The sequence below is a fragment of the Leucoraja erinacea genome, chromosome 26 (genome assembly GCF_028641065.1).
Source record: "Leucoraja erinacea ecotype New England chromosome 26, Leri_hhj_1, whole genome shotgun sequence".
NCBI lineage: Eukaryota > Metazoa > Chordata > Chondrichthyes > Rajiformes > Rajidae > Leucoraja > Leucoraja erinaceus.
Genome location: NC_073402.1, coordinates 15,678,913 through 15,696,139, shown reverse-complemented (window position 1 = coordinate 15,696,139; position 17,227 = coordinate 15,678,913).

Genomic DNA, 17,227 nt, shown 5'->3' with positions numbered 1-17,227 from the left:
TGTGTTTTTCCAGCATTTTCTAATTTTATTCCAGATTTCCAGCATCTGCAGTTTTTTAAATACATTCTAATTAAATATCAATTGATTAAAAAGGTTGAGAAAAGCTCAGGGTATTCACCCTAGGTTAATAATCCTTCTAGGTCCCATTCAACTTCACATAACTTACCTTTTATGTGATGCTTTTGCAGGGTAACGTAATCCTTCAAACATTGCATTGACTTTATTATAAATGTTGCTTCACAAGGAATCCTCTGCTATAGTCATAGAGTTATAGGAAGAGATCACCAGGTGGATGAAAGATTCAAGGATGTACGTAAAGCCTCGTTGAAGAAATGCAATTTCTCCACTGACTCCTGGGAGTTTCTGTACCATTGCATTGAGAATGGAGAAGGTGCATTCAGGGTGCTATTGAGAACTTAAGGCCATGTATCGGGAGTACACAGTGAACCTGCATAAACAATGGAACAAGCAGACCACTTTACACACAGATCACTTAACCTGCCCCAACATTGGAATAACTTACTGTAGGATTCCCAAAATGTGCCTAATGGGCCAGTTTAAAGTCTGTAAAACCAGAGTTGGTACCAGAGTCATTCTCAATCCCCAAAGGGTCTGTTGAAGAAGTAAGAAGTGTCTTACCTTCTGACTCAGGTGTCCATCCCAACTCAAAGCCCTCCTCCTCCATGTTTCAACAAATTATAGAGTGAATGTTGAATTACGTCACACTGATATAATATCACACTGGGCCAATGCACATCATCTGTCCAAAGATTCATTGAAAGTGGTATTGTTGGATTTCCACATGTGATCATCTGATTTCAGTGGTAAATTGGCAGCTGATTAAAAATGCAAATCTGAGTGAGTTCCTGAAATTCATCCACAAAACCTGCAAGGAAAGAGAGCTATGCTGTTGGAAATCAGGTTAACTGGTATATAATGATTTGTATTATGGTGCCTGAATGTCAATTCATTTACTTTAACTGGTCCATCGGGAACATTACAACTTCATTTATCGGTTGGATTTTGCTCTCCTTAGCAGTTTTATTTGGAGCAAAACTCTTCCCGATTACATAAACATCAGTGCGATATTCAACATTCAGAGCGTCTGAAAATGGTTCTTATTTACTCAAGGAACAACCAGCTTTTACTAATCCTGTTTCTCATGAAAGTGACCTAGATGAAGGGCTAACACTTAAGCTTCATTCCTCATCCTTTATTGCAAAACTTTTTTTATTGCTTGTTCATTATGTTATCTATGGAGCATTATGATTACAACCTTGTTCTGCTGATGCAAGTAAGAATTTCATTGCTCCGTTTTGTAACATTTGGTAATTAAACACTCTTGACTCTCTTCACCATTCAGAAGCATGATAACAGAGGGGAAGAACCTGTTCCTGAGTCTGTTGTGTGTGCTTCCAATGAATGGGGTGGGAAGTTTTTTATTATGTTGGCTGCTTTACCGAGGCAAAGCGTAGATGGAATCAATGGTGGAAAGTCTGGTCTGTGTGGTGGACAGAGCTGTCTTGGGCAGAGCTGTTCCCCAACCAAGCTGTGGTGCAACCCAACAGTATTTTTCTATGGTGCATGTGTAGAGGCTTGTGAGAGTCACTGGAGACATGCTGAATTTCCTCAGTCTCCTCGGGAGGTAGAGACGTTGGTGTGCCTACTTGTGCTGCAGGCTACCGTCTCTGCCACATTGCCCAGTTTGCTGTTCACCACTACACTGGGGAACTCATCCAAGTCCCTTACTCAAGGGCTGGACGCATCTTCTCATCTTTCACCCCAAAAGGAGCAGACAACACAGGCACGGCAGTTTCTGTTTCTTGCACTTTCCCAGGGAGCAGGAATTTATAGACCATAATCCTGTCCATATAGAGACCACCCTGGCTAACTCCTGCCTCCTGCCCCAAACACTATGCATCCCCCAATTCCTCTCTCCACATGAAGACTACATCCCTTGCGGTCTTGTCAACCTATCCAGCTTCCTCCAACTCTCCCTCCATCACTCCTACCCCCCTTGCCCCCCTGCTAGGACCCCGACTCATCTCCATCACATTATTGCAGCTTCTCTTTCCATTTGCCTCACTGCCCCAAACCGAGAAGCATGTTCCTTTTACAATGGTTAGTTCCTTTTAAGGGGTTCTGACCCTGTGCCACACCGGGAATGCCGAGATGAAACAGACAAACAGTTTCAGTTACACAGGAGAAGCTGACAACGCTCTACATAACTGGAGAACCAAGAGTGATGTTGCATGCCGGAAATGTGTGGAGCAACTTCTAGCCCATTTTGAGATAACTAAGTGGTTAATCAGAATCTAAAGTTTCACCGTAACAGGAAAAAGTTACACAATAAACGAAGGATCATTTTTCTTGAAGTGAAATGTGTGGGAATGGTTATGACACAAAGTATTCAACACAATGTGATCCACCCTCCAATGTCTATTAGCTCAAACGTGTCTATTGTGAAGGAGTTAATAAGAGTCATTATAGCACACTAATGGCACAGTCAAGTTATTGAACTAATCACCTGATGTCCCGGGACTAACTATCCTGAGGCAATGATTCAATCCAGCCAACTCAGCTGTGAAAATGAACATTAGTTAATGAGGTAGGTTTTATAAAAACACTGGTCACCAATAAGGAATGGGAGGTATGGTACCACTACAGTTTAGTAATGGGACCTATGGTGGCACTGCAGTTAGAACTTTGTTGACCCAGGGTCGATCCTGACCTTGGCTGATGTCCATGTGGAGTCTTCCTGTGATTGCCAGGGTTTCCTCCCAGTTTCCTGGTTTCCACACACATCCCAAACATATGCTGCTGGGTTAATCAGCTACTGTAAATTGACCTAGACTAAGTTGGTGGGCATGAGCGAGCGCGAATAGGTCAGGGGAAAGTAAGAGAGGGAATTGGGTTGATCTTCTTCTTCTTCTTTTCGTGTTCATCTTGTCACATCTTGTCACAAATGTTGACCTTGCTGTCATTGTCCATCCATCAGTGGAAGCCATTACTTGTCACAACAGATGATGGTGGTAGCAGAATTAGCTCAGGATACTTCCAGTTTCCAGCCCCACGATGTGGATGCTTCTGCTATGGGGCTAGTAGGTTGATGAAAGTGCTCTGAGCTGGCATAGACTTGAAGGGTTGAATAGCCTCCTTCTATGTCATAATTCATTCTTTCATTCATCATTGCTGAAAACATTAACGATGCAGTGGTGCTTGTTTTTCAACGGGAACGATGGCGGACGCACCACACATCCCTGTCCTCCAGTTCCTGTGGACTTCTGCTGCTGGAAGTATAGGATTTTGGTGTGTGTGTTCCTTACAATGCTGTGTACAACAGTGATCGCAACTTCTACTGAAGTGTGGATGGCCATTGGCTCGCTAGAAACTCATCCGCCCTTTGACAGGTCTTGTTTTTGGTCCTGCTGGGGGTCCGCAGCCCCCTCCTCACCTGGCAAACCAGGTGGGGGAGACGGTTTAGTCACCGACTATCCAACCATGGAGCAGGTAGCACGAGATTACATGGTGCCCTTGGTGGGGGTAACTCCCTGTCGACCTGAGCTGGATTCATGAACTAAGATTATGACCTGATCATATAATAAGTGAAAATAAGGTCCTTCAGATGGAAATCTGCCTTTCAGGCAAATGGTTCAATGCAGTGTGAAGGGTATGGTCTTAATGCCTGCAGTCATGGTACTCTGGAGGATCTATCAGCTGGCAAGACATACCCCAAAATGTGGCATCAACTGGTGAAGTTCCAAAGAGGATGGGATGCATGATAAGCAGCTGAAACAGACAGAGCAAGCAATCCCACAAACAAAGGATCAGATCAGAGGTCTACCATCCTTCCTAATTATGTGGTGGTAGATGATTAAGCAGCCAATGAAAGGAAGTGTCTCTGACAACAACATCAGCCTCTGAGTTGCCAGTACATGAATAAGAAAGACCGGGCTGAAATGTTTGCAACCATGTCCAGCCAGAAGTGATGAGTGGGCATTCTATCTCCTGCTTCATCCTGAGATCCCAATCACAAAGGCCATCTTTAGCCAATTACACCCAGTGCTTCGCATGCCACATTTGTTAGAATATCACCTCCTTGAAGACAGTAAGTAATCCCTACAAATTCATGCGCTCCACAAGCTCAATGTGTGGCCTCAGGCAAATACGTATTTTGAGACCTCAGTATTTAACATTTAACATTTAAAGTGCAAGTTATATAACACTAATTTGAAACCATCATTATTGCCCAAGGTAGGAAGAGTTTCATGGAGAAACAATTAACTGCAGACGCTGATCCAGAAAAAAAGACACAAAGTGTTGGAGTGACCCAGCGGGTCAGGTAGCAAATCCTGAGAACATGGATAGGTGACGTGTTGAGTTGGGACCCTTCTGACTTATCCATGTTCTATCCAGAAATGTTGCCTGACTTTTTGAGTTATGCCAGCACTTTGTGTCTTTTGGAAGAGTTTCAGCCAGTCGCTGACGTAACACAAAGAAACCGATTCTAGTCTAGATCAGATATTTTAGACATCATAGTCGTGCATCATAGATACAAGCTCTTCAGTCCAGCAGGTCTATGCTCAGATTCAGATTCAGGTTACCTCATTGTCATATACACTAGTGTTTAATGAAATTCCTTGTTCACATGAAACTAATAGAGTAAACAGTATACGCACATTAACGATAAATATACTAATAAATACATTGACCAGTTCAAATTAACAGAATGGTGCAAGCATAGTTGTGCATTTCCTCTTATCCTTTTTGTTGATCCAGCAGGCAACAGTGATATCATAAGTGAACTTAAAGATCGAGTTGGCACAGCACTGGGCTACACAGTAATGGGTGCACAGGGAATAGTGAAGAGGACATATCCTTGTGCTGAGGATCAGGGTGGTGAAAATGTGGTAGACCAATTCTAATCGACTGACGATTGCAGGTTTCCCAGAAGTTTATTCTGTAGAAGCATCTGACAGATATTCCCACCACTTACACTGTAAGTTTTAAGGAAGGTTGCAAAGTTTAGCAGCAAGGCAACTTTTCTCGTGGATTCTGTGATTGCGAGAGAATGTATTCAAGAAGGAATCATTAAATTAAAGTCACAGCATTTCACTGCATTAGGCAGCAGCTTCATATCGGTGGTGAAAGCCCAACAATCTTTCTACGGAAGGAATATCTCTGTAAACAGAAACTTGCTCAACAACCCACAAGATTTGAATACAATGCAGCCCAACGTTTCAGTTTACCAAGGCAACCTAACACAAGTCAATGATGCCAAATTTAAGTTTCAACCACATAAATATTGTTCATGATATCATGATTATCTAGAAATGACATAAATCTGGTATAGCTTCTTTTGAGACAAATATTACATTAATATATTTGTAAATTTATAGCTACTTTAAACTAAGGGAAGATTTTTATTTTCCCTTTGTTTCCACACCTTTAAAATAATTAACCTTGTGATTATGTTGGACGCGGGCCTGTTAGTGATAGATAGGCAGAATGAACAGTTGAATATTACACTGTTGAATATTATCAGCAGCTTCAGTAATAAACTCTCAAATCATTTGTGATTTTAACCGCATCACATTGGTGGACGAGTAAAATCTTTATAATTCACTTATTCAGAACATGCACAAATTCCTCCTTTTTATCTTCATAAGCAATTCTGGAACTTTTGCTTCCATCATTCCGCTTTCCACAATTCCGTTTGTTAATCTGTTCTTTCTACACAAAGAAACGGACACTAATCCTATTGTAATTTGAACAAAATCCTTTTGTTCCTTTGCTTCTCCAAGGCACGTTTTCCATAATATTCATCAAATCCTTCAAATCTCTTCTCAGATAATTCCTTAGCAGGCAGAAAAATCCGAGAGGGTCCAATCCAATCCCCCGTGGTGTCTCCTCTGCTTGGATCATTGAGATGTTTACAACAGGAGATCACCATCCCATTGAACCCACGCCCATGTAGAAAGAGCCAGCCTTCCTAATCCTACCTCTGGTCCATAACTTTGCCACAGCAAGTGTTCAGACAAGTACATCTTAAACACAACTACTTGCAGCTCTCTTGGGAAGTGAACTCCAAACCCTTTCCTTCCACTGCATGTACAGAAAATCTTCAACTCTACTCCTTCTATCAATGAGTTTATACCCTCCAGTTATTGACCTCTCTGCTAAAGGAAATATCTCATCATTTAATCACCGATCGGCGGCACAGAGGCGCAGTGCCTTACATGCGCCAGAGACTCGGGTTCTATCCTGACTGCGGGTGCTGTCTGTATGGAATTTATACATACGGCCCGTGACCAGAGTGGGTTTTCTCCAAGATCTTCAGTTTTCTCCCACACTCCGACATACAAGCTTGTCGGTTAATTGGCTTGGAATAAATGTAAATTGTTCCTAGTATGTGTAGGAAAGCGTTAGTGTGCGGGGATCGCTGATCGGAGCAGACTCGGTGGGCCAAAACGCCTGTTTCTACACTGCATCTCTAAGCTAAACTAAACTGAACACTTCTCAATACTCTATATCAACTGCACGTATGGCTATTCACCATTCAGCAGTCGAAATGGAAAATCTTCATCTATTTTTGAGACAATGCTATCTTGCTAATAATTAAAGTAATCACTTTAATATGGAAGATAGACACAAAATGCTGGAGTAACTCAGCAGTGTCAGGCAGCATCTCTGGAGAACAGGAAAAGATGAAATTTCGGGTCAAGACCCTTCTTTAGACTTTAATATATTAATACTTCAATATATTTGACGATTCACAATATTGTACTTAACAATGTTAGCTGAAGCAGTAATACATAATTGCAAATACATGCATTAATCCTGCTTGCAGAAAAATATGTTTGGTCAAAAAATTATTATAAATAATTCAAAGTTAATATCATTATGGAACTGACAGAAATGAAGTTTCCACCAATGATCCCCCCCTTCCCCCCTCCCACCCTCCACTATACCTAAGACCGAATACATGATATGGCAAAGGCTGATTAGGGGTAATGCCTCAATGCATGAGGGCAAAAGCCATAATACATTTAAATTGGAGGCCCACAGACCACATTTTGTACACAGGTAATTTTCATATGGATTTTAAGCAAATACTTCTATGACCAATTTTTAGGAGTCACATCCCTGGAAATTGTGACATGCATTTTTTTTTTAAATGGGAATTTAAGTGGCAAACCCCACTTCTCCTTTGCACAATAAAACAGAACGCAAAAGATGGATTCTTCACCCTTTGAGATATCACATTGACCATTCACCTCTGTGACCTGTGTAAGTGACTGAATGAGCAAACCACATACACATCGCCTGTGACTCTGAAATGAGCCAAAAAAACAATGTTCACAACCACATTTTGAAATTTAGATGTGACTAAATGATTTACTAAATATTGGTGCTAAATATTCTCCATTGGTATGTAGATTCTATTCTCTCAGACCTTTCCTGTTGAAAGTTGGGAATGTTAATCAGAGGAAATAATCTACTGCTTTGGGATTATACTATCTGAATTCTCTCTCACATCTCAGTCGCAACATAGCCTCACTGCACTACAGCACAGGAGCACTTTGAGAATGGTGGTTAGTATAAAAACCATACATGTATAATAATCAAGTGTTAACCTTCACTCTTCTGAGAAGTATAAATACTGAGAGTATATGTGCATGTTAAATGTACTGTACATCTCCATATTATTTAGAAACATAGAAACATATAAAAAATAGTTGCAGGAGTAGGCCATTCGGCCCTTCGAGCCAGCAGTGCCATTCAGTATGATCATGGCTGATCATCTAAAATCAGTACCCCGTTTCTGCTTTCTCCCCATATCCCTTCATTCCTTTAGCCCTAAGAACTAAATCTAATATTTAGAGCTAGCAAAGGATGCAATACAGAGATGCTACTGAGGTTTCAGCATTCTCTCGCTTTAAAGAAATTCCCTGGTTATCTCTGTCCCGCCCACTCCCCTGACATCAGTCTGATGAAGGGTCTCAGGAAGATTACCCATTCCTTCTCTCCAGAGATGCTGCCTGTCCCGCTGAGGTACTACAGCATTTTGTGTCTATCCCCAGTTAAAGAACTGAATAAAAGATTAGCTTTTTGAATCCAAATCAGCATTGTTCAAGCCACACACTTCTATTTCTCAGTATTTATGACAGGGAATGACAGATATGGGCAACAAAGAGGATGGTATATCACAAATTGCCATGACCATGAGTGATAATTATGATATTGTTTAACAAAGCAACTCTAAAGACATCAGATAGGATATTATCACCAAAAATTAAACGGTGAAAATTTCAGGTTGGCTGCGCCCATTCATGACTTCACGAGTGGCGATCAAATCCTCAAAATGTTATCCATCTGCAAGTATGCTTTTGTAAGATAAATCAGACTGTACGAGTAATGAACTAGAGGAACATTGTACACAGTACCACAGTAGATCCGCAATTTGAAAAATAAACACAATAAACACTAAAAGACTGTAAAATTAGAACAACAGTCTAAACAAATTAGCCAACTGCGAACTTGTCAAAATCGAACAACTTCTTTAAAGCGTACTGTTGTGGGTGCTTAACAAGAAAGGGTGTGTACTTGTGCTGCTTAATAGCAGTCTGGGTTTCTTGCAGTGTAGTGGTGTATGTGCAGTGAACAGTCAATCGATGTACGCAATATTGATCTGAAACCAAGACTACCATGAAGCAGCACCAATACCCAGTCGTAACCATGCCCGGCCAAAAACATGTTAATGTCATAAGATCATTAGTGATAGGAGTAGAATTAGGCCATTTGGCCCATCATGTCTACCATGCCATTCAATCATGGCTGATCTATCTCTCCCTCCTAACTCTTTCCCCTGCCTTCTCCCCATAACCCCTGACACCCATACTATTCAAGAATCTATCTATCTCTGCCTTAAAAATATCCACTGACTTGGCCTCCAAAGCCTTCTGTGGCAAAGAATTCCACAGATTCACTACCCTCTGACTGAAGAAAATCCTCCTCCGTCCTAAACGAACGTCCTTTAATTATGAGGCTATGACCTCTTGCCCTAGATTCTCCCACTAGTGGAAACATCCTCTCCACATCCTTTCACTATTCAGTAAGTTTCAATGAGGTTTTTGTTAAGCACAAGAAAAAACCCACAACAGTTCTGGATACCACATTGAACATTAGTCTCTCTCACCGCACCAACTCTGAGGCTTACTCCCTTGGTGGAATAATTGGCCCCACCCTCTTCAGTCATCTTAATTTTAGGCCGTGCCTTTGGTGAATGCATCAAGTTTTAACTGGAGCAGGTCATTAACTAAAGTGGCTGGCCAATGGACAGTGCCTCCTGAATGTAGCAGTTATGGAAATCAGACAACTCCGTGTTCCAGAAGGCAGTGGAGGCCAATTCACTGGATGGTTTCAAGAGAGAGTTAGATTTAGCAAATAGTGAGGTCCCATCTTCAGAATCATATAGACGAGCATGGGAAGACGAGCTGGCTCAATCCATAATAAAAGACACATGGGATGAAAGTTTACAATATATAAATCACTGTTCGTTAAATGCTAGACATTCCTTGATTCAATTCAAAATATTATACAGACTACATTATTCGAAGGGAAAATTAAATAGGATTTTTCCAAATATTTCACCTCTCTGTGATAGGTCAATTTCAAGATGCCAATTTAACGCATACCTTTGTAACTTGTATACAAATTCAAAATTTCTGGGTGGACATTTTTTTAATTATTTCTGAAGTTATCAATATCCAATTGGACCCAGAGCCAAAATTAATAATTTTAGGATTATCAGAACAAACTAAAACTTTACGGCAAGTCAGAGACAATTTCTTGACTGCAGTTTAATAACTGCGAAAAAATTAATACTAAAATTCTGGAAAAACCCAGCAGCCCGCACAATTAAAATGTGGGTTACGGAAATGACTGAGACCTTGCATTTGGGAAAAATAAGACTTGTCTTAATTGACAAACCAGAACTTTTTGTTAGAATATGGTCTCCATTTATTGAATATTTGAAAAGGTAAATTGGTTTAACACAGAATCAGGGCTGAAACCTGAGTTGGGGAATGGATGAATAGTTACCCTCTACAGTTCCCGGATCTATCTCCATAATCTTGTTATTGCTAGTTTATTTCTGCGTCTCCTTTGGGTTTTTTTTCTTTCTCTTCCTCCTCTCCCTCTATCAATTTCTCTCACCTTTTTCTCCCTTTATCTTTACTCTTAAAAAAAAATTGAAGCTATGTAAGAAATTTGTAATTAAATTGTTGCTCACTATTATTTGTACATATGCTTCTAATAAAAATATATATTTTTAAAAGATTTAGCAAATAGGGCTAACGGAATCAGGGGATATGGGGAGAAAGCAGGTACAGGGTACTGATTTTGGATGATCAGTCATGATTATATTGAATGGCGGTGCTGGCTCGAAGGGCCGAATGGCCTATTCCTGCACCTATTTGCTATGTCTCTATTCCATTCAATGAATGCAGTTTAGTCCTGTATGTAGTTCCACCTCCTGTTTTTGTGAGATATTAAATTTAGCCCTCAATTTCAAAAGTTCAAGAGTTCAAGAGAGTTTATTGTCATGTATCCCAGATAGGACAATGAAATTCTTGCTTTGCTTCAGCACAACAGAATATTGTAGGCATAAATAAATACAGAACAGATCAGTGTGCCCATATACCATTGAATACATATATATATTTACACACATAAATAAGCATATAAAGTGCAATAGGTTATTAAAGTTCAGATTTTTGTTCCATTTGAGTTTAATAGTCTGATGGCTGGGGGAAGTAGCTGTTCCTGAACCTGGATGTTGCAGATTTCAGGCTCCTGTACCTTCTAACTGAAGGCAGTGGAGAGATGAGTGTGTGGCCAGGATGGTGTGGGTCCTTGATGATGCTGCCAGCCTTTTTGAGGCACTGACTGTGGTCGATCCCCTCGATGGTAGGGAGGTCAGAGCCGATGATGGACTGGGCAGTGTTTACAACTTTTTGCAGTCTTTTCTGCTCCTGTACGCCCAAGTTGCCGAACCAAGCCACGATGCAACCGGTCAGCTTGCTCTCTACTGTGCACCTGTAGAAGTTCAAGAGAATCCTCCTCGACATACCGACTCTCCGTAATCTTCTCAGGAAGTAGAGGCGCTGATGTGTTTTCTTTATAATTGCATCAGTGTTCTCGAACCAGGAGAGATCTTCAGAAATATGCCCGCCCAGGAATTTGAAGCTCTTGACCCTTTTCACCCTTGATATAAACGGGACTGTGGGTCCCCTTGCTACCCTTTCCAAAGTCCACAATCAGTTCATTGGTTTTGCTGGTGTTGAGAGCCAGGTTATTGTACTGGCACCATTTGGTCAGTCGGTCGATCTCACCTCTATACTCTCTTGTCTCCATCAATGATACGTCCCACAACAGTGGTGTCGTCGGCGAACTTGATGATGGAGTTTGCACTATGGCTGGCTACGCAGTCATGAGTATGGAGTGAGTACAGCAGGGGGCTGAGCACGCAGCCTTGAGGTGCTCTTGTGCTGATTGTTATCGAGGCTGACACATTTCCACCAATAACCAACTTGGAGGGGATGATTGTATTAAATGCTGAGCTGTAGTCAATGAATAACAGCCTGACATATGAGTTTTTGTTGTCCAAGTGGTCCAGAGTGGAGTGGAGAGCCAGCGAGATCGCATCCACTGTTGATCTGTTGAGGCGGTAAGCGAACTGCAGTGGGTCCAGGTTTTTGTCGAGGTATGATTTGCACCATGATCAGCCTCTCAAAGCACTTCATCACCACAGACGCTAGTGCCACTGGTCGATAGTCGTTGAGGCACGTCTCCTTGCTCTTCTTGGGCACCGGTATAATTGATGTCCTTTTATAGCAGGTGGGAACCTCAGACCTCAGAAGTGAGAGGTTGTCTGTAAAACTCCAGCCAGTTGGTCCGCACAGGTTTTGAGAACACGACCAGGTATACCATCAGGTCCAGGTGCTTTCCAAGGGTTCACCCCTCTGAAGGATTTTCTGACGTCAACCTCTGTGATTGTGACCAAAATACCATCATGGCGAATGGGGGCTCGGGAAGGCACATCAGTATTCTCCCTATCAAAGCATGCGTAGAACGCATTGAGCTTGTCAGGGAGTGATGTTACGCTGACATTCGAGCTGCCTCCTGATTTCGCCTTGGAGGAAGTGATGGCATTCAAGCTCCGCCATAGTTGCCGAACATCCATCTCATCCTCCAGCTTGGAGCAAAAGTACTTTTGGCCTCTTTGATGTCCTTACCAAGGTTGTATCTGGACTTCTTGTAGACCTCTGTATCTTTGGACATGAATGCCTGAGGTCTGGTCTTCAGAATAGTGCGGATCTCAAAGTTCATCCAAGGCTTCTGATTGGGAAACACTCGGAAGGTTTTTGTTGGGATGCAGTCCTCCACATATTTCTTTATGAAGTCTGTAACGACTATGGCGTAATCGTTCAGGTCCATTGCCGAATCCCTGAACATTGCCCAGTCTACAGACTCCAAACAGTCCTGGAATTGTTCCTCCCCCCCCCCCCCCCCCCCCCCCCCCCGCCTCTCCGACCAGCTCTGAACAGTCCTCACCACATCTCCTCATACCCTCCGAGATATGTGGTGGTTCTGGTCGCAGAATTAAATTATTTTTAATAAGTGTGGCATTTCGGCAGATAAAGATGATATCCAATTTTACAATAGGCATTAAGTGGTTTTCATTGGCTTAAGTTTATTTTAATTACCGATTACTTCTACACTTTAAAATTCTGGAAAGCAGTTATGCCGATAATCCTTTACTGTATCTACTATTTGTGATGAAAACTTATTTTATCTAATTGCTACTTTGTATCGGCACTTATGTACATGGTCCTCTTCAGAAAATATTCCATTCTAACGCTGTTTGGCTCTACAACCTTGAGATAATGTTAATTGCAATTGATTCCCATGGAGTAATTCCCAATCCTCATATGTGTAAATCAATAATATATAAATTTTAACAACTTTTACTCATTCATCCATATGTTGTTGAAAACCTTGGGCTCTACATCAACATTCCCATCATCCCACAGCGGTTACATGATGTTCTATGAAAACAATTCTTACAGGTCGAACTGCAAAAGAAAACCAGCATTTTGCTACAAAATAAAAACAAAACAAATGCTGGAAAATTTCAGCAGGTTAGGCAGAATCTGGGAAAAGATAAATAATGAATGTTTTAGATTTGGGATCCATCTGCAGAGAAAGAGAGAAATAAGCTTGGATAGAGAGCAAAGAAGGTGGTGAGGGAGGTAAGTGGAACAAAGGAAACGTTTCTGTGCGGGAAACTTTTCAGGGGGAACTTTTGAGGGCTCCTCTGCGTAACATGTTGCTAATGTTGTGTAGTCTGTGTAATATCGTATACCATTGCCTATTTCTTATGGCTGACCGTGGGTGGCTCCAGCGTTGGAGGACGCCAGTACGTGACTTTGTTTAACGAGGGGAGACTGGTGCACAGACAGCCACCACATGGTCCTTGACAGATCTGGGTCAGGATCCAATGGCATCGAGTCCAATACGACCAGAGACCCATTTCTGCCGCAGCCTTCATCCATCTACCCAGCCGTTGTGACGCTCCACCTAAGGTCAGTAACCATCATCCGCCTGTTCCACCATTGAGGTCTTGGTTGGATTGCTATTCGTCAGAGTCCTCCCCCTTGGCCTTACCACCATGGGTGGCCCTATCAGGAACATAGCTCCAGACGGCATCGCTCTCAGGATCTCAGGACCACACAAGCTTTTACACCACCACAAGGTGACAATCCATGGAGATGACTATAGGGACATGCTATGACAATGAAAGGAAAACCGTGATGGGGGTGGGCTCTCTGTATGGAGTTTGCACGTTCTCCTTGTGCCCGCGTGGTTTTTTTTTCTGGACGCTCCGGTTTCCTCCCACTTTCCAAAGACGTGCAGGTTTATAGGCTAATTGGCCTCTGTAAATTGCAATAGTGTGTTGGATCGAACTTGTGCGCAGGTGATCATTGGTCGGCCTGGAATCAGTGGGCTGAAGGGCCTGCTTGCATGTTGTATCTCTAAACTAAGCTAAACAAGGTATGCACTGTCTAAAGTTGGCCAATTCTCCAACCTCAATTCAATGGCCTATAACCTATAACCCATCGAATTAGATTGAAAGCCATTGAATGGAAGTTGGAGAATTTTATATTGAGTCCGGCTGGTTGCAACATGCCCAGTCAAGAGATGAGGAACTGTTCCTCAATCTTGCATTGGCCTTCATTATAACATTGCAGAAGGACACAGATCAAAGATCATGTTGGGAATGGGATGGTGACAGGCAACCAGAAGACCATAAGATCATTAGGCATATGAGCAGAATTAGGCCATTTAGCACATCGAGCCATTCAATCATGGCTACATTTCCCCCTCAACCTAATTTTCCTGCCTTCTCCCCATAACCTACAATGCCCTTCCTAAGCAAGAACCTCTCAATTTCTGATATAAAAATACACTTTATATATATTTTTCTCCCACATTCCAAAAATATGCTAATTTGATTATTAGATAGATGGCTACTGTAAGTTAGCCCAGTACAGATGGGTGGTAGGAGGAGGATGGAAGAGCAAATAAGAGTGAATGAATTACAAGGAAATAATGTTTGGGAATGCTCTGACAGTCGACATAGACTTGATGGGCAGAATGGCCTCCTTCCATGTTGTGAGAATCGCCCAAATCCAGTACACAATCATTTCTGTCCCTGTATCAGATTGTGGACATCGTTAGCGTACACAACAGTTATTGCTCATCTCTAATTGCCTCCTTGAGAAGGTGATGTGGAGGTACTTCCTTGTAAGAGCTGCTAGGTGCATAATGAAGGTTCTCCCAGAGTGGGTGGAGAGTATTAAAAGTCTGACCCGTCAAAGCGAAAGGCAAGGTAATGATTCTCTGAGTCAGAAGAGCATGCACGGTGGAGGGGAGTCTGCAGGTGGTGGTGTCCTCAGGCACCTGTGGTCCCCCCAATGGGGATAGGGTCTTGGGAGGAACTGTCAAAGATCCCCATGACAAGGCAGTGAGCACCTTCCTAAAAGCAGAACATATTCAGATTAATAGTGTGATGTGGCAAATAACTCCACTCCTGAGATTGAGCATAACTTTCTTCTGATATCATTCTTCACAATTTATCAGGCTCGTCTCACTTATGGGGATATTCATCATATCACACTGCTGGCTACAACCGATCATCTATTTATAGAGGTTCCCAATGGTGTCTCTTGAGCTAACATCTGTGGAAAACTTGCTATCAATTATACATGAACATAACGTTTTCTTTAGAAGTGTACATGAATAGGGAACCATGTGATCAAGCAGCAGGAAAGTTGACCTCCTGGTAGAAGCTCAATTTTTTTCTTGCTAATTCCGTTGTTTTCAGTATCTGAATCAGATGTTTGCAATAAAGGCTGCATCTGGATGTTGTTGCAGTCAGCTAAAGGGTTCCCTAACCTCCAGCAAAAGTATTTAGACTTTTAAATGGGGAGGAAAAGGAAAGAGAGATAAGGATAGAGAAACTGAAATAACATTAGCAAGGAATTGAATTATGAAGTGCCGAGGTTTTGTACACTATTTAGTTTGATTTTATTTTTAAAAAAATAAAGTGTGCTGGAAAATTGTTAGCTTGCTTCACATTGCAGTCAGTGATCTTCTGACCATATCTACACTATGTCACATCCCCAATCTACTCACTAACTCATCCTGGCACCTGACTCTTACACAAGCACCTCAAACCAACAAACATCAGTAGCCCAAACTAGAGCACTCTTAATTTCAAGTTTAAAAATAAAGGGTAAGCCATTTAGAACGGAGACGAGGAAACACTTTTTCTCACAGAGAGTGGCGAGTCTGTGGAATTCTCTGCCTCAGAGGGCGGTGGAGGCCAGTTCTCTGGATGCTTTCAAGAGAGAGCTAGATTGGGCTCTTAAAAATAGCGGAGTCAGAGGATATGGGGAGAAGGCAGGAACAGGGTACTGATTGGGGATGATCAGCCATGATCACATTGAATGGCGGTGCTGGCTCGAAGGGTCGAATGGCCTCTACTCCTGCACCTATTGTCTATTGTCTATTGTCAATCTCATTCCAGCACAACCAATCTACTGACCATCACTTCGAGCCAGCACCTGGTCGGAGAGGCAGCTTTTCTCCAGGCTGCAGCTTCGACCCGTCCTCGCGGCCTACCAGCGGGCCTGGAGCGGCGTTTCCTGTCGGGGACCGCCCAGGACCTCGGTTTCAGCGGCGGCACAGCGCTGGTGCGCTATCGCGGAGCGGGCGATGCCTTGCCCGGGTCGCCGCGCTGGAGCTCCGGTGAGCTGAGACCGCCGGGTAAAACATCGCGGAGCTGCGGGACTGTGGAGCGACCAGCTGCGGGCGGCGGCGCTGAACTTTACACTGGGAGCCTGGGATCTCTAGATGAGATCGCCAGTGGTGGAGCTCCAACCGGCGCGGCCTTGTTGGCTTCGGAAGCCGCGGCCTCCAGTGCGGAAGCGGCCGTTCCAGGGTTCCCAAGCCACTGGGAGGACTCTCCCGACGCCGGAGCAACATCACCCGGCGAGAACGGCCTGGAACATCGGGCCTCCATAGAGGCAACTATGGAGGCCTCAATGGGCCTGACTATGGGTGAACTGGGGTTGGGGACTGGACTTTGTGCCTTCCCTCATGGTGGGAGCCATTGTGGGGGGATGTTCTTTGTGTTTAAGACTCTTATTGGTGTTATGTCTGTATTCTTTTTTTTGTGTGCTGCAAAATGGCAAAAAGCATTTCACTTCACTACACCTGGGTGTATGTAATTGTGACCAATAAAATACCTTTGATATTTTGATCTCATTTCCAACTGGGGGTGATCAATGGTCTGTTTAGACTCGGTGGGCCGCAGAGCCTGTTTCCATGCTGTATTTCTAATTTAAACTGCTGACCCTGACACCTACCCACCGGTCACTGACCACAAACCTTCCTTATGGCCCTCTCTATCTAACATTCAACCCTAGCTTGCTAACTAACTCTCAAACCTGCTTCACCTGATTTCTTTAGCACATTTTGCAATGGTGGAAAATGTGGGAAAAAGGACTTTGACTGGAGTTAATGGACATTATCTTAAGATTTGTGTAATATTCTATTTCCCAGTGCCGGGCCACAGGGCAGGAATAGACCTAAGGTC